The following is a 26,623-nucleotide window of genomic DNA, read 5'->3' as shown; positions in this document are numbered from 1 at the left end:
ATCATCTGCAGATCATCTGAGCCATAGGCCTTCTTTATCTGCTTAGTTTTTCCCATGTATCAGACCAAATTCTTTAGAGTGAATTTGGATTTTAAAGACTCCATAATGATCTGAGACTAACTGGCATCAGACAAAGGTCATCCACAAGCCAGAGACTTCTTTATCTCTTCCATTTGGACTCTGTCCTGTACATCCTCCTTCCTAACAGTGGAAAACGCCTTTGACAGGTCTATATCTCCTTTTTTTATGCTACTCTTAGTGTTAAGAACCAGAGCGTCATCGAATACGTCATTTATGTAGTTAACATCTTTCAGGGAATCTTACATCATTTTAACATGTGCATGGTAGATACTTTGTTGAGGGAGAGACTTTTAGGCTTTATTTTATTAAGTTCCTTAAAAAACAAACAAACAAACAAACAAACAAAAAAAGCATCCATTTATAAAGGTTTTAGCTCATTGTCAAACTTTAATTTCTTAATGTCTGGGCGAAAGAAGTGTGGAAATTGTCCCTTAAAACTTGCATATTTCTGAAGGTAGTTCTTATTTTTCTAGTTGCTCTTTTTCTCCTTTTCTATCCACAGAATGGATAGCTAATTTCAGGAAACTCTGTTCATACACTAAATGTTGACCTCCAGACCCTAATTGGTATACAATTCCCATAATATGACTGCAAAATAATGTGAATGGTTTGGGCTGAATCTCTGTTAGGGACAAGGTTAGTGTCAGGAATTCTCAGAGGAGCTCACAAAAACTGAGGAGGTACAGATTAGAATACTGAGGCCCAAGTTTGTCTTGCTTAGTTGTGAATCTCAAGTAAGTCATTTAACTTTTCTGCTTTTGTTTGTTCATCTATAAAATAAGGAAATTGTATTTTATTGTATGATCTTTAAGGTGACTTCCAGTTACAACATGTTTCTTTGTACCCTTACTCTTACTGAGTATTTTAAAATACATTTCACTATTTTAGGTCTTTGTTTTTAAGGTTTTTTGCTGTGATATTTCTGTTCATTGATCCTGGAAAGATATCATATATACATATATAAATAACATTAAGGATATAATAATTAACCCTGAAAGTTAATTTTGTTTTTTTACATCTTTTTTTAGTTCACAGAAACACTGAAGAACAAAATGTTTCACATGGACAATTCCCTTACTAACAATTTTCTCTTATTTTATCTCGAACCCACTGATATTAGTTAATGATATTTTGGATCTTATTCATTGGCATGGACCTTCTTTTTTTGTGTCAATAAAAAACTAGCTAGCTCAGAGTTCTCATTTCTTTCCAGCACACTCCATTAGAACATGTGATTAATTTGTCCCTGCAATAGAGGACAGCTGTACTTTGGCAGGCCCTAGCAAATGATTGTCTTGGCAGGAAAGTTGTCCCTGTAATTCTCTGACTCATAACTTAGTGCTAAGAATGAGCACCCAAGTCTTTGCCTCTCCCTCTTTTGTCTTTTCTTGGTGCTGATTCATGTTTGGTTTGGATTTTTATTGTGAACAGTAATATTCTTGGGTGAGTGGGGCTTCAAACTTCAATGATGACAGAAGGCCAAAGTCTAGGGCTTCTGTCAATACAGTTCTCCAATTCATTGTTTATTTAAGTTATGATTAAGGGGGGGAAAACCCTATACTTGTAGATATTCAGTTTAAAATCTATTCTTTTCTTGTCACCACTTGTTTCCCCTGAATCTTACACATTTCCTCTGTATCAGAAAAGTGTCTCTGATAATGGTAAAAAGATCCCACCATCATAAGGAAATTCAGTACTTCAATCTATATTTTCTGAAGGTCAAGAAATGGTCAGGGAATGGTAAGTTCTTCAGAGTTGGTGCAGTTCCTGGGAAAGATCAGGAAGATATTCTATATGGGGGTAAAATTCTATATTTTGAATAAAAGGACCTTGATTTTAATCCTGATTGCCATCTTACTGTGTGACTTAGTCACTTCACTTTTCTGAGACTCAGTTTTATTTACTGTAAAATGTGTTTGATGGATTCAATGACCTCTTAATTTAACTTCTAGCTCTAAAATCCATGATACTAAGCTGAGATTATGCCATACAGGTTTTTAGCTTCTATTCCTAAAAATTGCAGTCTCCAGTTTTCTCTATCAAGACAGTGTGAATTGCTGAAGGCATCTCACCCACCCCTTTATCCACCTGCTTTGGAAGGATGTATGGTCCTTTCTAAGATCAACTTAACTTAGCAAGAAGAAAGCTGGATGTTGCTTCTTCTTTGGCTATAGACTTCCTCTGGTGCTGCATGGCTGTGAAATGTTCAAATTCCAGTGATAGAGCCAACTGTGAAAATTCCTGACAGGCAAATTGAGGTTCATTATCTGTAATTACAGTCTCCAGAATTCCATGCGAGTCAGACTTTTCTTTCCAACATTTAGTGATAGCAGCTGCTGTTATGTGTAATAGATATAGGTCTCAGGAACCAGAATAATATTCAACCACAGGACAGTATTCCTTATGACTCACTATAAATAAATTTAATCCTTTCTGGCTTGAGGGAATGGCTTAAGATTGTATTGGTATGAAGGATAATTTACTATGGTTATCTTTATCTCATGGTATAGATTATCTGTGAATAAAACACAATTTTCTGTCTTATTGTTTATTGAATTGTTTGCTTCTGTGTCATCATAACAAAAATATAGTATTGTCATGGCCATTAACATAATTCAAAGGCATTTTGTTAAATTCTTAGTCAAGTTATTTTATAAAGTGAAACAATCAGATTTTAAAAAGCTATAAGAAACTATATGTGAATAGCTTTAAAGCATTTATTTTGGAAAACTGTATACTAACTCCCATTAATGTTGCTGTTGCTTAAAATATTTTTTGGAATTTCTTTTTTGGAATTGCTTTGCGAATCCTACAATAAAATTAATACTAATATTCTCTAATCATACTTTGGTTTTGGGCCATCTTAAATCACCCAACTTATTTGCCAAAATGGCCTTCTATGGCTTTTGGTTATTTCCCAAAATCAATAAATGTTTGTTGAATGGAAATGAATTGAAATCTACTCTCAAAGAGCAAAGGATTTACCAACATTGAAAATATTCAAATATACCACAGAAAGTAATACCCAAAGCAGAGAAAATCCAAGATACAATGAATCTGCGATCTCATCCATGTGAGAACTTCCTGAAAGGAAACTCCCTCTTTTAAGGCAGTTTAGCAACTAATCCACATTTATTTTCCTTGACAAAGGGGATAATAACTTTCTCAAGGTTACAAAGTTTGAATCAGAGCTAGCTATTGAACTCAGGTGTTCCTGACTTTGTGGCCAGTTTTCTCTCTCCTACCTCACAATGCTTCTCATTAACCTTTGTCCACAGTCTTCCATAAATCCTTGTGAGGGCTTTTTCCTAGTTTATTGGTATTGTATGTGTTCTGGATGTGGAGGTTGTCTATCTTTTATCCCTTGCTCCTGATATGTGAACAGACCACATCCTTTTCTGGTTATAAATCTGTTGGATTATTTTACAGTGAAAACACTTTAAATGCACCAGGTAGTACAAGGGAGTGAGTCAGGCAGACTTGGTTTCAAATCCTACTTTAAATACTTGCTAGTTATATGACCCTGGGAACTGATTTAACCTCAGTTTCCTTATCTATAACAATGAAAGGTTTGGACTTGATAACCTTAAGATTTCTTATAATTCTAAATTTGTGATCTTATGACCCTATGAGATATGTCTGAATTTTGAAACTAGTCATAGAAATACTTCAAAATATTTCTCTCATTGTCACTTCTTCCTATCAATTCCTGGATTATCCTCTAGGATTTATTGAAGATTATTATTATTATTACTACTACAACTAATACTTCTATAGTCCCTTCTACTCTCTCTGTAGAGTGTCATTATGCTCATCAACCACATGCTAATCATAATGGGAAACTATAACATGAGATTGTTACCTCTTTTAGGAGGTCTGTTCCTCAACCAAATTCTTCCTTTCCCCTTTCTATCTGGCTAATTTCCCAGAAGACCTGCTAATACCCCAGGCACATAAGGCTTAATTCTGAGAATGAAATGGTGCAGAATCTCACTTATTTCCCATAATGCCACCCTATCAGGCTCCCTTGCTGTTCATGATAAGCAGCTTTTCAGGACTGCCTTCTAAACATTAGGAAAAAGAGAACAAAATGTTGTTATAGTGACCAGGAAAAGACAAAACTGAAATACAATTGTAAAGCAATTTTTGTATATTGTAAATTGCTGGGCCTTAAGTATGGTGCACAATTAAGTTATTAGCAGTACATTTATAGTAAAAATATACAATTATCCAGGGGCTGAATTCCAAATTGAGGCTATATAAGGTTTTATTTCTCTATTTTGTTGCTTGATTTCTGGAGATTTTACTATTCTTTTTACTAGAGGTTTGTCAGAGAAATAAATTAAGTCATCAAGAAAATATTAGGCACCTGTTGTATATATATGGCACTATCCCAAACCAACTCAGCAGTTTGACTACTTCCTCTATTGACACAGTTGTCGATTTCTCTATGTTTTCTCATCCTACAGGATTCCTGTTCATATCTTTTCATAAGAACTATGGATCAGAAACAAGAAAATAAAACACATGGATCTTCTTTTATAAGCTTATAATATAATCAGAGGAGCAAAATACATTGGTAAAATGTAACCATCCACAACAACAGCAATAATGCTGCTGTTGAGAACAAAAAGAATAAATTTATATATTAATCCTTTTATTTAAATACAAAAGACAACCAATTTATTCACCTGTGACAGTATTTTAAGCAATAGGTATAACTTGTAGGACCATAACTAAACCCATTTGAAAGACATAAAAATGAGATAATAACAATAATGACAATAATAATTATAAACAATCATTGTAATATCATTTTAAGTACTAGAAAACATTTTATATATGTTTATCTTATTTAATCTTCACAAATTGGAGAGATAGGTATTATTGTTTGGTCCAGAAAAACTGTGACTCCCTAATGGTCACCTAATAGTCAGAATAGAGATTTTGAGCACATACCTTCTTAATTCCTTCAATTGGGAAATAAATCACTTGGCAAGGGGGTTTTCAATTTTGTCTTTGTGTATTTAGTGCCTACCATAATGCTGGGTGCTAATAGGCACTTAAATTTTATTTGTTAAATGTGAGGTTCAATTTTAAGGTTGTTAGATTGATTTGATTTTCTATTGTCAATAATTGTTATTTGTTGAATTGAATTGAAATTTAGCCCTTTACTCAATGTTCCCAAGCTGCCTCACCTAATTTAAAACAAAAGAAAAACTTACCAATACACTTGAATACATAATTTTGTCATGTTATGTAAGTGCTCTAAGTGTGTAAGTGTAAAAAATGCGAGCTTTATATTAGGATTAATTAAAATAATTCTGTGCATTTTTAGCCAGATTTTGAAGGGAATGAGAAGTATAATATGTGAAGACACGGAAGTAAAAATGAGAGTCTTATATGGGGTGGCTCAATTTGTAGAGTTAAATATTTATTATGGTGCAAGTAATTGGACAAGAAGTCAGAAAGATTGCTAGTAGTAAAGCAAGCAAGCAAATCAGAATCACTGCTTTATTCCATCTCTGGTGAATAGCTAGATAGAAAAGATATAGAAAAAAGAAGAAAGTTAGATTATCCCAGTTTTCCATTATGTTTTGCTTCAGGCTTTTTCAAAGCCACTTTTTGCTGTCTGAGAATTGTAAGTGGCAAGACCAGTTCCTTCATGAGTGCTGGCCTTAGCATCTACTAGAGAAGGTCATCTAAGGGCAAAAAAAAAAATTCTATTATGTCTTGGAACTCAGGTTCTTGTCTTGATCATCTTTCCAGTCCGAGGCATTATGTAATAATGAATAAAGCACTGAACTTAAGCTCAGGAAGACTTGGGATCAAATCTTGCTTCAACTACATACAAGTTCTATTACTCTTGACCAGTCACTTAACCTCTCCATGCCTAAGTTTTTTTTATCTGTAAAATGAGGGAAGAAGAAGGAGGAGGAGAAGGAGAAAGAGAAGGAGGAGAAAAAGAAAAAGAAGGAGAAAGAGGAGGAGAAGTAGGAGGAGGAAGAGGAGGAAAAGGAAACAATACAGAGCCTTGGGGTACACTCAGGGTTACAGGGCATAATGTGAATATTGAGTCAGCAAAATAAATGTCAAACGGGGGAAAAAAACAGACAGAAAGAGTGTCATGAAAAACCATAGAAGAAAATCTATAGGAGCAATGTAGTAAACAGCATCAAATGCTGCAAAAAGGTAAGGATTAAGAAAAGACCATAATATCTGACAGTTAAGAAAACATTGATGAATTTGAAAATATTAGTTTCAGTTAAATGATGAGATCAGAAGCCAGATGACTAGGGGGTTGAGAAGTGAATGACAGAAGAATTGGAAAAAAAAAATCCAGTGTAGATAGCTGTTTTTTTTTTTTTTTCCCTAGGAGTTTGGCTGAACAGATATATAATAACTTGAGGAGATGTCAAGAATATAAAAAGCTTAAGAAAAGGAAAGACTTGGGCATGTTATAAACATGTTCATATACATATCTATGTATACATCTAATCTATCTTTCTATTGATCTATCCAATATAACTAATATAAAGACAGAGTGGTGTAGTGGATAGAGAGCTAGCTTTCGATTAAGGAAAATTTAGATTCAAATTCTGTGTCTTGTACATATTACTATATGGTCATAACTAATCTCTCAGAGCTCAAGTAGTTTCTCTAAAACAGTAAGTTATAAGTTAGATTTCTACTCTTAATGGAAGAGGAAATTGTCACAGCAGGAATTTTGGAACAAACACATCATGTTTATCTGTTTATACTTATATACAATTGCCCTTTGATTTCAATCACTATTCCTATGATTTCTCTGTCCAAAACACTCCTGCCTGTTACTACTCCCCTGAATATTTTGTTCATTACAATCATAAACTTCTTGAGTCCAGCAGCTGTCTTGCTTGCTTGTATTTGTGTGCCTAGCCTGTAGCACAATGCCCAGGATATAATAATCACTTAATAAATACTTTTTCATTCTTTTCATATACATTACATCTACTTCTACTTTGATGGATCTATATTCCCTTCTTTGCAGATCGCAATTCTTCTGAATCTTCTCAACTTGTGTGATTCTTATAAATGTTTAATCCTCCATAAAATATACTTGTATATGCTAGAGATCTTTCTCTGTTTCTTTTTATATCTCAGTTATAGTAATATCGGGTTCTCACTATTTTCATTCTCACTATGTGACCAATCTACTCTTTTCTCTAATCTCGTATGTCCTGATATATCATCACTCTACTACCTTTGTTGGCTTACCATATGTCACTACCCTCCACATAGTCACTGATCCAGCCAAACCGGTCTGTTCTCTGTCTCTGAATATATAGTTAACCTTTTCTGCCTCCATGTTTTGCTTGCATTATACTCTACGTCTGGAATTCCCTCCTTCCCACTCTTTGCTTATTGAATTCTCACCTATCTTCTTGAAGACCTCAGGCTCACATTGAAATGTTGGTTTTGAAGCTGGTTCTCACAGCAACTCTGTGGGTAGATGATATTGTTATCTTTATTCTGTAGATTAGGACAATGAGATTTGGACAAAGTTAAGGGATTCCCAGAGTCACATAGTCATTAACTCAAGTCTTCCAGACTTTAAGTACAATATTCTTTTCATTATGACCTATCAAGAAGTCAAGAAGACTTTCCTATCCCTAGAAGTCCTGAAGAACAAAGTGTAAAAATGAAATCTGGATAACAATTGTTAAACTGAAACTATTCATCACATTTATTCCCCCTGAGATTAGAAACTCAATGAGCAAGAGTACTGATTAGAAGACCATATCTTTCTTTTTATTTTAATTTTATAGTTCTTTATTTACAAGATACATGCATGGGTAATTTTTCAGCATTGACAATTACAAAACCTTTGTTCCAACTTTTCCCTTCCTTCCCCCACCTTCCCCCCCAGATGGCAGGTAGACCAATGCATGTTAAATATGTTAAATTATATGTTAAATGAAATATATGTATATATTTCCATATAGTTATTTTGCTGCACAAAAAGAATCAGATTTTGAAATAGTGTACAATTAACCTGTGAAGGAAATAAAAAATGCAGGCAAACAAACAGAGGGACTGGAGATTCTTTGTAGTGGTTCACACTCATTTCCCTGAGTTCTTTCGCTGGATGTATCTGGTTCAATTCATTACTGTTCTTTTGGAGCTGATTTGTTTCATTTTATTGTTGAAGAGGGCCACGTCCATCAGAATTGATCATCATATAGTATTGTTGTTGAAGTATACAAGAATCTCCTGGTCTTGCTCATTTCACTCAACATCAGTTCATGTAAGTCTCTCCAGGCCTTTCTGAAATCATCCTGCTGGTCATTTCTTACAGAACAGTAATATTCCATAATATTCATATACCACAATTTATTCAGCCATTCTCCAATTGATGGGCATCCACTCAGTTTCCAGTTTCTGGCCACTACAAAGAGGGCTGCCACAAACATTTTTGTACATACAGGAAGGACCATATCTTTCTTTTATATTAAATTTTATTTTTTTATTTTTTAAATAGTTTTTTATTTACAAGATATATAAATGGGTAATTTTTCAGCATTGACAATTGCAAAACCTTTTGTTCCAACTTTTCCCCTCCTTCCCACCACCCCTTCCCCCAGATGGCAAGTTGACCAATACATGTTAAATATGTCAAAGTATAATTAAATACAATATATGTATTCATGCCCATACAGTTATTTTGCTGTACAAAAAGAATTGGACTTTGAAATCGTGTACAATTAGCCTATGAAGAAAATGAAAAATGCAGGTGGACAAAAATAGAGGGATTGGGAATTCTATGTAGAGGTTCATAGTCATCTCCCAGAGTTCTTTCATTGGGTGTAGCTGGTTCAATTCATTACTGCTCTATTGGAGTTGATTTGTTTCATCTTATTGTTGAAGAGGGTCACGTCCATCAGAATTGATCCTCATTTAGTATTGTTGTTGAGGTATATAATGATAATGATCTCCTGGTTCTGCTCATTTCATTCAGCATCAGTTCATGTAAGTCTCTCCAGGCCTTTCTGAAATCATCCTGCTGAGAACCATATCTTTCAAATGTCATGTACCCACCATGAAGTTAAATAGGTTTAAAATCTTATCTGCTTGTTCCTACTGGGCTTATGGCCACAGAGAAGGAGGGAAAGGAACATGTGCAAAAATGTTTGTGGCAGCCCTTTTTTTGTAGTGGCAAGAATCTAGAAACTGAAGGATGCCCATCAGTTGGAGAATGGCTGAATAAGTTATGGTATATGAATGTTATGGAATAGTATTGTTCTGTAAGAACCAATCAGCCGGATGAATTCAGAGAGAGTTGGATAGACTTACATGAGCTGATGCTAAGTGAAATGAACAGAATCAGGACATTATTATACACGGCAACATCAATATTATATGATGATCAATTCTGATGGACATGGCTGTCTTCAACAATGAGATGATTTAGACTAGTTCCAATGATCATGTAATGAAGAAAGCCATCCACACTCAGAGAGAGAATTGTGGGAAATGAGTATAGTTCACATCATAGCATTTTCACTCTCTTTGTTGTTGTTTGCTTGCATTTTATTTTTTTTAATCATTTTTTCCTGTTTGATGTGATTTTTCTTCTGCAGTAATATAATTGTATAAATATGTATGTATATATTGTATTTAACATAGTTTTGACCATGTTTTTAAAAAATCTTATTTTCTATAAGCATTACTATGATATATCTTTGACTATGGGTTAAAAAAATTAACTTGGTAATTCTTTCAATAATTCAATTCTAACTTACTTTACTATAGAATAGTCACTCAAAAGATTGGGAAAAACAGCTGGTTGAGGCAACACTGAACATGTTTCATTCCTGGCAAATCTTGTGAATTTTCCCTGGCTTCTAAGAAGAGGGATTCATCAAGGTTAGTAATGGGGATGATATAATAGGTCACAATGAGTCCAGCACCCAAGAGGCCAGAACAAGATAGTGTTTGGTTCAGTCTGGGTTTTAATGACTCAAAAAATGAGGCATATGCTGCTTCCTCTAAGAGAGGATTTCATAGGTCTTTGAGTAAGGAAGAGTTTCTTTCCTGGTCTTCAACTAAAGTTTTTCTTTCCTTTTCAGAAAGACCACTGATTTCCTATCATTCTTCAAAGAGCCTTTTCTGATTGACTTGACACATAGAGGAAGGGAGAGCAACTATTTGTTTTTTCTCCCACATGCCCCTAATAATTTATGGAATGATTTGGTACTGCCCTGAAATCCAGTCATGACATCATGTATTCCCACCCATTCATGTGCTCTCCACATGCTCTTCTCAAGTTAATTTCATTGAGATTTCACTCAGCTACTTAACAAGCCCTCTCAAAACAAACCTCTCTATAAAATATTTTGAGAATTGACTTTTCCCAAGTAAAGTGCTTTTCTAAAGCAAAGGATAGCAACTAAATGGCCTCTAATACCTCTCCTGGCTCTAACAATTTGAGTGCTTTAGTATAAAGCATCTCTTCCCTTACTATAAAATCTGTTGTTAACCTCTTAAAAAATACACAGTGGTGAGATTATATACATGCATACACACCCCCCCACACACACACACACAGATAGATAGATAAATAGTGATATAGAACAAAGCTGGACTCTGATTCAGGAAACCTGTATTCAAATTCCAACTTCCATCTTTGCTATCTTTATAATCTTGAGCAAATCTCTTTATTTCCTTGACACTGAATTTGCTTATCTGCTAAATGAGAAGATTGTACTCAATAGCTTCTGAGGTCTGAAAAGTTGGGGAGTTATCCATTAGGGAGCATAATATTGAAGCCCATAGAGTTGGAAGGACATTTGGGAGTGAAAAGAAACTTGGCTCATCTTGGTCTATCCCTGGAAGAATGAGAGAATGGGGATGGCATAATAGGGCAATGTTCTAGAATAATAAGAATTCAGGTATGGAGGAAAGTTACAGGGTGAGAAGTTAGATGGCAAAATTAGTAAACTCAGAAATAAAGAAAAGGAATTTCTTCCTATCACAGTATACTGCTATTAATATGTGGGTAAATATGTTTTATTCCTATGTGCCATTGGTAGATCTTATTGGAGCCTATGTCCAGCAGTAGCATCTTTGGTCCTTAAGGTATGGACATCATAGTCACTTTCTTTGCATAATATATAAATTCCTTTCCAAAATTATTAGACAAATTCATACTTCCACCAATAGTGCATTAATCTGCTTATCTTTCTGTAATCCTTCCAACACTGACCATTACCATCTTTTGTCTTCTGTGCCAATTTGATGGATAGAATTTCAAGGTTGTTGGGTTGTTTCATTTTTCTATTGTCCAATATTTAATATATTTAATGAGTCGTTATAAGGTATTAATTTAAATGGCATTTTAAAAGAAACATGACTATATATCTACTATGTAACAATATTCAACTCTATGAGAGAAAAGGAAAAGGATGAGGAAGAGGAAAAGGAAAAGAGAAGAGAAGTAGAAAGAAAAGAAAAAGAGAGAAGAGGAGAAGGGGAAGGAGTGAGAAAGGGTCAGAGAAAGAAGAGAAGAGAGGAGAGAAGAGGAAGTGGTAAAGATACCTGACTGGGAAGAAGTAGAAAAGGAAGAGAGGGAAAGAGAATACTCCAAAGACAGATCTCTATTACTTGATTCAGATCCATATCAGAGCAGACCCAGGTCACTGAGTAAAGCCAGAAAATATTTAAGCCAAGAGTTTTTAGACTATCAGAATAGAGAAGAAAATTAGGAACAGAGTTATTAGGTTCCTCCTCTTTTTAGAGCTTCTAGGCAAGAGAGCTATCAGAATCTTGCTTTCTGACTAGCAAAAGTCAAAAGCTGAAACTCCAAGAGCCCTTGCTACTATTTCTCTTAGAATTGGTTCACATTCTTAGTCTACATTCCTTCATATTTCTATCTCTTTAGAAGTGATGCAATGCCTATCTATAGGGAAAGCTCTGCCCCCAAAAGTCAACTTGGAAGCAAATAGGATCCCTATTAAGTTAACAGAATTCTAATTTTCTTTTCAAACTCCACAATATTGACTCTATAGGATTCCACCTTAAGTCCATGATGAAAAGCAGTTGTCTTAGTTCATGATCCTTTGGGAAACAACGGTAATTGAGATTAGGGAGGGTCATGTGCTTTTAAGACTCTTATCTTCATGCAAACAGCCAAAAGGTGCCAGCTATTAATTCTGACTTTACAAAGGAACTGAATCAAAGGATATCATTATCTCTCAAAAATCAAAATTGTAGGTGATCCAAAAAAGCAGTAGAAATTCCCACAGTGAGCATGAATTTGTAAGATATTGTCAGCTTCAACAGAAGTCCAATATAAGGTACCGTCAAGAACATGAGTGACCCCAAAAGGAGGTCCCCTACTTATATAATGAGAATGAAAGACAACAAATGGATGGTTGAAGTATTATAGTGGTATCCACAAAATATTAGTAAAATTTGAGAAAGGCATCTAGAGATTTGGTTAGATTTTCCAATGGAGGGATTATAGAAAGACTTGAACAAAAATTATGTAGCATTAAAAGAAATATGAGCTATGATCTGTACCAATGGAGGAATGTCCATGCTTAGAAAGAAAGTTTTTACCAAAGATGCTAATATGGACATGGGGTAGGGTAGGTGGCAGGGAAAGATCCTCTCATGACTGATAACTGTCCCTCACCTTACCTTGTGGTTTTTATAGATAGACTCTATCTCTCTTCCACAGTGAATACAACATTAATCAGACTGCTTTCTATATTATTGCTACTACCTTTTCTTTCCCCCACCAACATCATCACCTTAGGGCTATCTTCTATCCCACTGATTTGTTATAGCTAAGTATTATGAGGGATCCATAAATAAGAGACCATGTCTTAGAGATATTGAAGAAGTAATAAAATGTTGTTTTTCATGTCCCTGTTGCCCAATTTTTAATAGACAATATTTTTGGTTACAGGATGTCAGGTTAAATGATGTTTATAGGAAGCATACCTGCCCTATAACTCAGCCTTTACTTCTTTTACTATTGACAAGACTGAGAAAGAAATAAAACAAGTAAAAGGAATGGACAAAAGGGAGGCAGTACCCCATCAACATTGATCCAAAAATGGCAGCTGAGGAAAAACAATGTCAAAGTGTGAGAAATACAGAGAGTCATTGAAGAGTGAGGGGAAATACCATTGGAAATGTTAGAGAAAGCAAAGGCTTGTGAGCAGGAAATAGATAAGAGACTGAAAGTCTAAGAATACAGGAAGAAGGAAATAAATGACAAATAATCTCGGTCAAAGCCAAGGAGACTCATCATAGAGAATGAACTTCATTGTAGTGAGTAAAAAGAATATTGTGATAACCCTGTGCCATAGTTTCTACATAATTCTCTTCTACAATCACTAATAAGGATGATTCAATGAAAACGTGTAGATTATTGATGCCCAGTCACCAAACATTTGCTGCTGTTTTATTAATCACTTATAGTATGGCATAATGATTAGAATATTAGATTTGAAGCCATGAAGACCTGAGTGCAGATTCCCGTCTTTGACACAATTAGCTCTGTGATTTTGGTCAAGTCATTTTCTGATCCTTAGTTTCTTTTTTCCATAAAATGAAAGGGTTGGATTAGATGGCCTCTGGAATTTCTTCCAATTCTAAATCTATTATCTTATTAACCAATGATCCTATATGTAATGTGCTATAGTAAGTAATGAAAGAGATATGCAGATGAATAAGACATGATTCCTCCTTTAAAGGACTTCTTATTCTAATTGGAAAGATGAGATGCATCTTTCCAATGTAGACAAACATACAAAATAGTAAGAGCCTATGAGAAGTAGAAATAAAATGCTATGGAGTTTTATGAGAGATCAATATAAATTCCAGGTTGCAGAATACCACAAAAGGAGGAAAAAGAGAGCTTACAGTCTAATTAATAGTGGGACCTGATATATATATATATGCAAATGGTAGGATAGGACATGAAACAAAATGTTCAGGACAAAAAGGAGTTCCAGGCTGGAGTCATCAGAGAAAGTTACAAAAAGAAAGTGGCACCTGAATAGGACCCAATGTTTCTCTTTCCATCTTGAAGAAGATTTTCAACAGGTGAATATTTCGAGGGAATTCATTCAAGCCACAGATGCATATTATTCAAGTGAGCAGCTAAGTATATGATGGATAGAGTGCTAAATTTGGAGTCCAGAAGGTCTGAGTTAAAATTCTGCCTCAGTCACCAGCTGTGTATCCTGGGCAAGTAACTTAACCTTTGTCTCAATTTCCCCAACTTTAAAATGAGGTAGCATCTACCTCACAGAATGATTTAAAGAATCAAATGAGTTAACATGTACATTTTGTATATATTTTTCTTTTTTTAATTTTTATTTGTTTTTTTAAACTTAAATACAAATTGTCATGTACTCAGCAGAACACAAAAGGATTCAAAATATAAAGAAATAAATTTCCATTTCATAATACTAATACTATAGTAAATACTACACATTGTATTCAGAACTTTCCATCTTTTCTTTACTTCCTTATAGCTTTTTAAAAATTCTTTGGTATGCACTTTTTACTCTATTTTTTCCCTCACTTTCTCTCATCCTCCCCCAAAAAGTCTATAATTAAGTGCAATATATATATATATATATATATATTTATACATATGTGTGTGTATTTGTATATAAGTAAATATATGTATATATGTATACATATATACTTATATATATATACAAATACACATATACATACATACAACTTTGTATATTTTAATATGCTATATAAGTACTAGCTATTATACTATTATCCTAAGATATTTTTATATAGCAGATACAGTATTGCAAAAACCCAGATTTGGCCACTTGTTGGATTAATCTACCCAATAGACCATAAATTTCCTAATTCTGAAATCTCAACCAATAGAAGAATCAACTTACTGGCACTTAGCATAAGAAACTAATATTTGGACCCATCTGTTCTTTCCAATAGGTTCAAAACTCCCTTATGAGGGAGGGCCAGCATCCATGTGCTCCTATACTATGTGATGTTTGGTGGACAAAGCTCTCTCAGTCATGACAACTATGATATTTGAGGCTTTTGATTATCACAGCTGTGACACAGCTTTGTCTGTTATGTACAGTTAGATGAAATTTATGTTTGTCTGATACTTAATAGAGCCAGTACTGGAAGTCAGGAAGGCCCGAGTTCAAACTCTCCCTTAAAAACTTAGCAGCTGTATGATTCTGGGCAAATATCTTAGTCTCAATCTGAGTTTCCTTATTTGTAAAATAGGGATAATAACATCAGGCTCACAGGATTGTTGTAAGGATCAAATGACATAATATATATAAAGTACTTTGCACACCTTCAAGTGTTATATAAATATTAACTATTATCCATGTTTATATATCTGGTGTCAGAGGTGAAGAATAAACTTAGGCCTCTAAGTCTAGTGACTGTTCCATTATATTTTGCTACTTGTGGGAGAGTATCTCTAGGCCACAGCAACTGGGCTTCCCTACTTAAGCTGTATAATTTTCTTATAATTTAGCTCAACCATCCACTCAAAGTATATCCTTCTGTATAATTTATGATCTTCACCTTGGCTCTGTTCGCACCTCTTCACCACTATCAATTGTCAGTGTCTACATAGAGTAGCTGGAACCACCCAGGCTGACTTTTGAGCAGCCAGAAATATAAAAAACAGAAGGCCAACCACTATCTCACCCCTGAGGAATTTTTGAACATAAAGGACAAGATCTGGCTGTCCTCTCATGATGTCTGCATAATATGATATTCCTGTAAACAAAAGACAAAAAGATTTATAGGTCCATTTCCTAGCAATCATTTAGATGATAACCAATCAACAAATATTTCTTATGGTCTTATTATGCAAACATTTTGCTAGGTGCCAGAGACACAAAGACAAGAATGAAATAGTCTCTTTCCTCAGGGACCTTACATTTTATCAGGAGAAAATAACACAAACTGCACTTAAAAAGTTAAATATTAATTCTATACAAAGTAATTTCTGGGGAGGGCACTAACAAATGGTGGAAAAGGACTGGGATAGATTTTTCCATAGGAAGTACACTTGTAATTGAGCTTTGAAGGAAACTAGGGATTCTGGTAAGCCAGAAAGTTAGCATCTCACAGCTAGAATGGACCTCAGTGGCCATTTAGATTAACTTCTACATGACAAAGAATTCCTTCTATGATGTTTCTACTCGAAAACCTCCATTGAGGGGCAACTCTCTCCAGAAGCATCCTTTTCCACTGTTACATGGCAATAAACATTACAAAGTTGTTCCTTATATGGAGCCAAACATTGCCTCTCTGCAACTTCTGGCCATTGTTCCTAATTTTTCTCTTGGAAAAAAAAAACAGAACAATTTTATTGACTCTTATATTGATAGTCCTTAAGATATTCTGAGCCAGCCATTGTCTCAAATAAGTCTTCTCTTCCCAAGATGAAACAAATACCCCTAGTTCCTTTTATCAATCCTTATAGAGCAATCTATAATACCTTCTTTTTACCATAAGGTAGCCTTATGATGGAAATACTTTTGCTTCTCAATGTTCTTTCAAAAATATGGTACCTAAAATTGGGATAGAATACTCTGTTGATGGCTTCATCTGGACAGAAATCAACAAGGCTATTATCTCCTTCATTTGGGACACAATGTCTCTTTTAAAGAAATTCAAGTTTTTACTAGCTTTTTTTGGTGAGGCTAGGGATGGGAGCTACTATATTAACTTATTCTCAGCATATAAACTGCTAAAATTTCCAATTCTTTTTCATATGAACTGGGATCTAGTCAATTCTCTCTATTTCATTTGTGAACTTGATTTTTTGAACCCAAATGTAGATTTTTTTTAAAATTTTTTTTTATTCATTTTTCCAAATTATCCCCTCCCTCCCTCCACTCCCTCCCCCCATGGCAGGTAATCCCATACATTTTACATGTGTTACAATATAACCTAGATACAATATATGTGTGTAAATGCCATTTTCTTGTTGCACATTAATTATTAGCTTCCGAAGGTATAAGTAACCTGGGTAGATAGACAGTAGTGCTAACAGTTTACATTCGCTTCCCAGTGTTCCTTCTCTGGGTATAGTTATTTCTGTCCATCATTGATCAACTGGAAGTGAGTTGGATCTTCTTTATGTTGAAGATATCCACTTCCATCAGAATACATCCTCATACAGTATTGTTGTTGAAGTGTATAGTGATCTTCTGGTTCTGCTCATTTCACTCAGCAACAGTTGATTTAAGTCTCTCCAAGCCTCTCTGTATTCCTCCTGCTGGTCATTTCTTACAGAGCAATAATATTCCATAACCTTCATATACCACAATTTACCCAACCATTCTCCAACTGATGGACATCCATTCAACTTCCAGTTTCTACAAACACCAAATGTAGATTTTTATATTTATTTACATTAAAACTTTTTTTTTCTATTCAGCTTGTCATTTTAGCCTGTTGAGATATTTTTGACTTTTGACTCTTTAGGTACAATTTGATACCTATATTTGTCTTATCAGCTAATGGGATAACATGTCAATCTGCCTTTCTGAAACTTTGATTTCTTTCTCTCTCTTTCTCTCTCTCTCATTCTGTTCTTTGCTGCCCACCAAAATAAACTTTGTCCTTCTTTCACATGACAGTCTTTCAATTAATTAAAAAGAGTTATCAATCAATGGATCTAGTGATATAGAACTAGAGGAACAGAGACTAAATTTTAGTTCTGTTAGTTATGAAGCAGGTTGTATTTGTCTTTCCCAATTTTTTGGTCCCTTTACCTAAAATGAAAATATTGTACTAAATGATCTCTGAGATCTCCCCTGTATAGAGCTCCTAAGCTCTATAACACAAGTCATGTGATATCCTGGCAAGACTGCCATTAATGCCTAAATTAATACCTAGCAGATTAGCAAGGATGTGGATCATGTGATAAGGATATCAGAGCTGGAGTGCAATATATGGGCCTAAAAAATGGTAGAATTCTTCCATCAGTGCCATTTGAACAGGAATATGCAGCTTCAGTTCTCATGGAGACATTCTAGAAGGATGGATTTTGCCTGAATACATGGTCTTATTAGCATAGCTGAATTGGGAGCAGGAGAATGGGCTTACTCTTTAGGTTAGAGTCAGGTAATATAAATAATCATCATAAAAGAATAAATCTTTATGTTTTCTCCTGATTCAGTATATTGTTCTTAGCCTAAAACTTGATTATGCAAATATATAGATACTTTAGTGCTCCTCACACTTTTTAAATAGGGGGCCAGTTCACTGTCCCTCAGACTGTTGGAGGGCCAGACTATAGTAAAAACAAAAGCTCACACTCTGTCTCCGCCCCTCAGCCCATTTGCCATAACCCAGAAGGCCTCATAAACGTCCTCAGCAGGCTGAATCTGGCCTTCTGGCCACAGTTTAAGAACCCCTGCAGTTTAAAGAAACTCAGGTTCTAACCAATTTTAGCCCCTTGGATCACACTTGTATGCATCACTATTTCAATAACATCTATCATTCTTGAAATTTCCCTTCACTAAGGGCAGGATTGATCTCATAGGTTCAGGGATGAACCTATGTGGGGGAATTCAGGGTCCTTCCCCTTCTCCCCAGCAATTTAAAGAGATATGGAGATAGGGAGCAAGAAATTAAGTAGATGAGCACATATACAACATTGTGGCTATTTACATAGTGTATGGCACTATGTTTGACCATAAAGCATTCTACCACTATCTGGATAATCTTAAACAAGTCCTATTTCCTCTCTGGATCTCATTTTCCTTATTTATCCAAAAAAAAAAAAAAAAAAAAAAAAAAAAGGCATTAGATGACCTTCAGAGTCCTTTGTAGCTTTAAAAATCTTGCAAATCTCACCTAGGGCCAAGTTATTTATATACTGTTTCTAAGCTACAGTTGCATCCAGCTATGTGTTTTAAGTGCCCAACACATCAGCATTACAAGCATTGACACTTCCACATGGAACTAACACCTAAAGCTAAAATTAGATGAGACCTCAGAATTGGCAGGTTTTTTGTTTTTTGTTTTAACGGAGCAAGGTTGGTAGATTTAGTAGAAAGGAGATTAATAAACTTATTCTTATGTGGCATTTTGGAAGGATATCCTACACATTTTCTTCATAACTATGGTCCTATTTATGAAGTACAATGACAAGAAAAGGAAATGCATTCTGTGGTCACCTTTGTTTTTAGATGTTAGTTAACCATAGAGGGAAAGCACTAGCAGCTGGGGGACCAGGAAAGGTTTCCTGCAGAACATGATATCTGAACTGAGTTTTGAGGGAAGCCGAGGATTCCAATAGGCAGAGTTGAGGAGGGAAGAGAATTTTAGGCTGAAGGATAGACATTGTAAATTGAGATAGAAGGTGGAGTATCGAATTTGAGGAATAGCAAGTGATAGGCAGCATGACTGTGTTGTAGAATATGTGGAGGGGAGTAATGAATAAGAAGACTGCAAAGATAGGAAAGAGCCAAGTTGTGAACTATTTTAAATGCCAGATACAGGAATATATTTATATATTTGATAGTGGAGATAATAAAAAGACACTGGAATTCATTGAATAGTGAGGGGAGGGGTGGACAAGATCCAAACTACCCTTTTGGAAGATTACTTTAGTAGTTGAATAGAGGATGGATTGGATTAAGAAGAGAGGTAGGGAGATCAAGATCATTATGATAATCCCAAGTGAGAGGTGATGGGAGCCTACATTAGGGTAGTGGTTGTGAGAGTGGAAAGAAAGGAACAGACATAAAATGTGTTCTGGAATTGGAAATGACAAAATTTGACAGCTTATTGGATATATGGGATAAGAATGAGTAACTAGGAGAATGATGTGTCCCTCAAAAGTAAAGGTAAATTCAGTAGAGTAGTGAATTTTCAGGAAAAGATAATTAATTCTACTTTGGATTTGTTGAGCTTGAGATGCCTATGTGGAATCCAGTTTGAAATATCCAACAAAATCAGATTGTGTTAGATTATTATGTACAAGAGTGAGACAAGGGCTGGGTATAGAGATCTGGGGATCATCAGCATAGAGGTAATGTAACCCATGGGAGTAGATGAGATCCAAGAAAGATAATGAAGAAAAAAAAAAAGAGAGAGAGAGAGAAGAGGACCCAGGATAGAATCTTAGGGGACACCTACTATTAGTAATTATGAGCTGGATAAAGACCCAGCAATGGAGACTGAGAAAGAGTAAATAGGTAGGTGAACCAAGAGGGAGTCTAAAGTCATAAAAACTCAGAAAAGGGATAGTATGTTGGAAGAAATACTCTTGTAGTGTTAAATGCTGCAGAGAACTCAAGAAGGATGCAGATGAAGGAAAAAAGCATTCAATTTGACAATAATGATAAATAATGGTATAGTAGCAAAGAGAGGATCAGACTGAGAGTGAGGAGACTTGGGTTCTTGTCTTAACTTTGTCATTAACTAGCTGTGTGACTTTAGGCAAGTCATTTACATCTCTAAACCTCAGAATTCTAATTTATAACATGTTCCATAAATCTATAATCATGACTACTTGCTAGTAATTCCTTTAAGAAAGATGTCCTCAGCCAGTCTACTGACACAAAGCTGGGAATTCAAACTTCTCTTGGACCTGAATATTTGTGATAGAACTTCTTTGGCTTGTGTAGAGGAATAGTGGGATACAAGTTGTGGCAGAAATCCCATACTTATGCAAATCAGCATCTGTAGATTTTATCTACAACACAGACTTAGTTACAGCTAGACTTGGTATTTAAAGAATGAAGTGAAGCATCCAGGAAGAGATAAGGCTAAAAGTACTATCTAACCAAAGGATTGTACAGACTTCTCAAATTCAGACAAGTTTTGTAATTGGAACACGATCATAAGAGGAAAGATCAGAGATGTGAGCAGTTCCCTGGAAGGTCAGGGAAATAATTTATATTTATGAGGGTCTTTCTAGATATTCAGATTTCTGTGCATAATTGTTCTTATTTACAGGAGTAGAAGTCTTTCCAGATCTTCTGTCTCCAGCAGTAAATAAGTTTCTTAAGGACAGAGACCATTTCCATTTTGCCTCTGTATTTATTTATTTATTTGTTTGTTTGTTTTTTTTATTTATTTATTTTTGTAGAACCTAACACAATGCTTTGTAGCTAGTAAGTGCTTAATAAATACTTGTGGATTGGATTAGAATCACATTTTCTGGCTTAAAAACTCTGTGTTTCTCATGAAATGATTGTAGGTGCTTTGGGATTCACTTTCTCCTGCTGGTCTTGCCAGTCATGTGGTGAGTGAATCTTCTCAAACAAGCACTCCTCCTCTTCCTGTCTATGTCCTAACCCCAGGGTTACTGAGCATAACTCAAGTAGTCTCTAAAGACTCCCCTCCTGGGTGGTATTGGTCCCTCCAAGTTTCTACATAATTCACCTAGCTAATTTTTTCCCTGACCCAGCCTATGTGTTTAGCTTAAATTTCTGACCAAACAGTTTTAAGAACAATCCCACCCAGCCAGCTGGCTTTGGCAGGGCTGCCAGTGTCTCATCTGAAAATGAACAGGTCTCATAGTTCACTCAGAATCTGGAGCTGTGAGTGAATGCACACTCCCCATCAGAAACTATTTCAATGACAGGCTCTTAGGGAAGAATGGACTCTGAGTAATAAAAAGCTTTGGAGTTCTGACTCAAGGAGCAGCATGGGGCTGGATTTTGTGTTGGTCTAGGTGGGTAACAGAATCTCTGAAATGTCTCAGCCTTAACTTTGCCATTTGGGACTTTCATTGGACATCTTAAGGAAGCTTGAGGATTTTATTATCCTCTACCGGACTGCATGAAGCCGCCAAAACACAGTATGTGCATTTTTTAAAGGACTCCAGAGGTATCTGCTGTCTTGGTCTCCAATACAATCAAAAACATACAACAGGAAACTGCTCGGATTTTCGGAGTTGACTGATGTTTTCTGAAGGGAACAAGAGCAGCCTCTAGTGACAGCTACTGAGAATGCTTTCAGATTCTATTCCCAGAAAGTCTCCCTCCCTCCCTCTCTCTCTCCCTCTTCCTTCGCCCCTCCCTCTCCCTCTTCCTCTCCCTCTCTCCCTCTCCCTTCCCTCCTCTTTCTCTCCCTCTTCCTCTCCCTCTCTCCTCTCCCTCTCCTTCTCTCTCTCTCCCTCTCCCTCTTCCTCTCCCTTTCCTTCTCTCTCTCTCTTTTCCTTATTCATATTTTCTTTTATTAATTAAGTAAAACAAGCCATAACTTGTCTTTTTCCTTCCTTCCTTCCTTCCTTCCTTCCTTCCTTCCTTCCTTCCTTCCTTCCTTCCTTCCTTCCTTCCTTCCTTCCTTCCTTCCTTCCTTCCTTCCTTCCTTCCTTCCTTCCTTCCTTCCTTCCTTCCTTCCTTCCTTCCTTCCTTCCTTCCTCTCTCTTTCTCTTGCTCATTCTTTCTCTCACTCTTTTTTTCTCTTTGGTTCTTTCTTTTTCTTTTTATTAAATTTTTTAAAATTTCAAAACATATACAAGGATAATTTTTTCAACACTGACCCTTGAAAAACCTTGTATTCCAATTTTTCTCCCTTTCTTTCACCCCTTCCACCCTCCTCCACACTGCCCTAAATGGCATGTAATCCAATATATGTTAAATCCAAAATAACCTGCCTCATTTCTTATCTAGTCTTAAATCACTGATTGGATTTTGCCTCAGTCAAGCTGTTGTTTTTGTCCTTCGTTTTCAAAGAGGACATGATGACATTAGGAGGTGATGCTATGACATGCTAAAGAATTGGATTTAAGTGAGGGAAGGTTGTGCCTCACTTTTCCCTCCAGAGCCATCTGGGTTCAGTGACCAGATATAGATAAAGATGACTAGAAATTACCCTCGATGAGATGGAAGATCTTGGCTTTTCAACAGGTCTTCAACAGGCCTCAGTTAACATTGATGCAGTGATTAAGGCTGGGTAGCAATTGAAGCAAGAATCTCCTCTATAGCTTAGACCCCTCCCCCCCAATGTAAATAAATAAACAAACAAGTGATTGAAAACCTGTTAAAGATCTTAGCTTTAAAAAGCCAAGATTTCCCTCTGTATCTGGGGCCATCTCTAATCATTGTGATCTCTATCTTGTCAATGGACCCAGATGGTTGCAGAAGAGAAAGTAAGGCAGGTGACTTTCCCTTAGTTAAATCCAATTCACTTTCATGTCATAACATGATCTCTCTAATGACATAGTCCTCTGAAGGAAGAATAGTCTATCCTTCATTTGGAAGCTATGGTGCAGTTTCTGCTCCATAGGAATTCAAATGATTTAATTCAATGCAATTCAGTCCTATCCAGTTCAATTCACAGGAATGTAGATTTGTAGCTGAAGTCATTTAGTCTAACTCTTTTGTTTTAAATAGGAGAATCTAGAAGGCGTGCCTAAGTTTAATAGCAAATAAATGGCCAAACTTTTCTTTTTCTTTCTATCTTCTAGGAGTTTAGTATTCTTCCTACTTCTTGCAGTATAGTACAATACAGTGAAAACACTCCTTAGCCAAAGAGTTAGTAAGCCAACATGACTGAAAAGGCAGGGGAGTTCATGTCTAGGTTTTGAAAAGCACTTGAATTCTGCTAAATGCTACTTATTTTAACTTCTGGATAGAGGTTTGGACTCACTTGATATTTCGAAAGAGAGATTTGAGTAAAGATACCAGTATCTTCTTTATTCTCTAGGTCTGTCTTCTTAAGAGCTTCTAGAAGCAGAATAGCCCTGACCCCTACAAAAATAAACAAAGGATGGACGTCTGAATGAAGGTTGCTTAGCCAGTAGTAGTAGTAATAATAATAAAATAAAAAATCCATGTACTACTTTGTTACTTGATTGTGGGAAGAACGAGTACTATGAGGAAAGAAAACATACTAGTATTGATCAGCGTAAATTAGGAAATAAATCTCATTTGAATCTCTTGCCTCAGGAAATTCTGGAGCAGATCAGCTTAGGAAAGGTTCAGTTGGAATCCAAACCCTTATAGATTGGTTTCCCTGAGAAGAAATGGAAGAAGTTTCTGCATCTTAGCCTCAGAAGATTCTAGCCCTAGAAATGAGAGGGATTCAGAACCATTTAGTTCAATTCTCAGATTTATTTCAACCAAAATTTTTAACATTTAAAAACTCTTAAGGAAGAGAACAACTTGTTCAGCTGAGGTCTGAGTTCAAGGTCATGAGATCAAAGGTTTTCCAGCTGGAGAACATAGAGATCCACTTCAACTACATCATTTTTATAGCTGAGGAAAGGAAGATTGAAGATTTACTTACTTTACTTGAAGATTTGGGTTTTACTTGTGGTTTTGAATCTTGTTCTGCTACTTTCTACTTGTGTGACCCTGAATAAGTCATTTTATCTTTATGGGCTTCACATCTGCAAAATGAAGGGATTAGACTAAGCAGATTAAAATTAGACTAAATTTTCTATCAGTTCCCATTCCTATGACTTAATTTTTGAACTCTAACATTGATCAAACAAGACATGTTGATGAAAGTAACTCTCTCTCTCTCTACCCCCCCTTTCCATCCTCCTCTTTCCCTCTCTCACTTTCTCTCTCTCCCCCACACACAAAATAACATTACCTTCCTCACTTCCCCCTCATTTTGAAAAATGAGAAAATTGACTGTAATTGGTGACCTAAAAAACAGAATTCCTTTCTTATAGTAGTTTATAACTGGTTAAAGGAAGGGTAGTTAGGAATATATTTCTGGTGAAGTAAGACTGTTCATCTTATAAGCAGAAAACTTAGAGCTGAGTCTTAACTTTCCCTGTTACTAGCTGTGTGCTTTTATAGGCCTCAGTTTTCTCATTTGTAAAATGGAGGAAGGGGAGTTAGATTAAATTATCACTTTTTCAACTCTAAATTATCATGATATTTCTTAAAATAGGAGCTTTCACAGTCATTGGGGCTTTTGTGCCTGTGATTTTTCTAATTCTCTTTATTGAAATTTATTTGCTTAGTTTCCTTAAGTGAAAAAAAAAAACAAACCCAAACCCCCAAAACAAAGATTGGGACTAAATGACTCTTAAGGTCCCATGTAGCTCTAGCATTCTTTGATTCTATGAGCTCTTGTAAATGTTATTTTTTTTTTTTTTTTTTTTTTTTTTTTATCCAATAGCTCTATATATTTATCAGGGTATATCAGGGGTATAATATATATATGCTTTTAAGACCATGTCTTTTTTTTTTTCCTCTACTTATTTTATTTTATTAAAGCTTTTTATTTACAAAACACATGCACAGGTAATTTTTCAACACTGACCCTTGTAAAACTTTCTATTCCAAATTTTTCCCTCCTTCCCCTCACCCCCACCTCTAAATGGCAGGTAGTCCAATACGTGTTAAATATGTTAAAATATATGTTAAATCCAATATATGTATACATATTTATACAGTTATCTTGCTGCACAAGAAAAATCTGATCTAGGAAGAAAAAAACCTGAGAAGGAAAAGAAAATGCAAGCAAACACTAATAGAAAGTATGCAAATGCTATGTTGTGGCCACACTCAGTTTCCACAGGCCTCTCTTTGGGTATAGATGGCTTTCTTCTTCACTAAACAATTGGAACTAGTTTGAATCATCTCATTGCTGAAGAGAGCCACATCTATCAGAATTGATCATCATATAGTTTTGTTGTTGCTGTGTACAATGATCTCCTGGTTCTGCTAATTTCACTTAACATCAGTTCATGTAAGTCTCTCCAGACCTTTCTGAAATCATCCTGTTGGCTGTTTCTTACGGAACAATAATATTCCATAACATTCATATACCATAACTTATTCAGCCATTCTCCAATTGATGGGCATCTATTCAGTGTCCAGTTTCTAGCCACTACAAAAAGGGCTGTCACAAACAATTTTGTACGTGGGTCCCTTTCCCTCCTTTGAAATCTCTTTGGGATATAAGCCCAGTAGAAACACTGCTGGGTCAAAGGGTATGCCCAGTTTGATAACTTTTTGAGCATAGTTCCAAATTGCTCTCCAGAATGGTTGGATCTGTTCACAGTTCTACCAACAATGTATCAGTTTCCCAGTTTTCCCATATCCCCTTCAACATTCAGCATTATCTTTTCCTGTCATCTTAGCCAGTCTCACAGGTTTGTAGTATTATCTCAGAGTTGTCTTAATTTGCATTTCTCTTGATCAATAGTGATTTGGAGCAGCTTTTCATATGACTAGAAATAGTTTCAATTTCTTCATCTGAAAATTGGCAGTTCATATCTTTTGACCATTTATCAATTGGAGAATGGCTTGAATTCTTATAAAATTGAGTTAATTCCTTATATATATTTTAGAAATGAGGCCTTTATCAGAACCTTTGAATATAAAAATGTTTTCCCAGTTTATTGCTTACCTTCTAATCTTGTTTGCATTAGTTTTGTTTGTACAAGAGCATTTAACTTAATATAATCAAAATTATCTATTTTGTGATCAATAATGATCTCTAGCTCTTCTTTGGTCACAAATTTCTTCCTCCTCCACAGATCTGAGAGATAAACTATCCTATGTTTTTCTAACTTGTTTATAATGTCATTCCT

Source organism: Sminthopsis crassicaudata, chromosome 2 (genome assembly GCF_048593235.1).
Source record: "Sminthopsis crassicaudata isolate SCR6 chromosome 2, ASM4859323v1, whole genome shotgun sequence".
In the NCBI taxonomy this organism is placed as follows: Eukaryota; Metazoa; Chordata; class Mammalia; order Dasyuromorphia; family Dasyuridae; genus Sminthopsis; species Sminthopsis crassicaudata.
The sequence above is the reverse complement of the archived record's forward strand: the minus strand, read 5'-3'. Positions refer to the sequence as shown.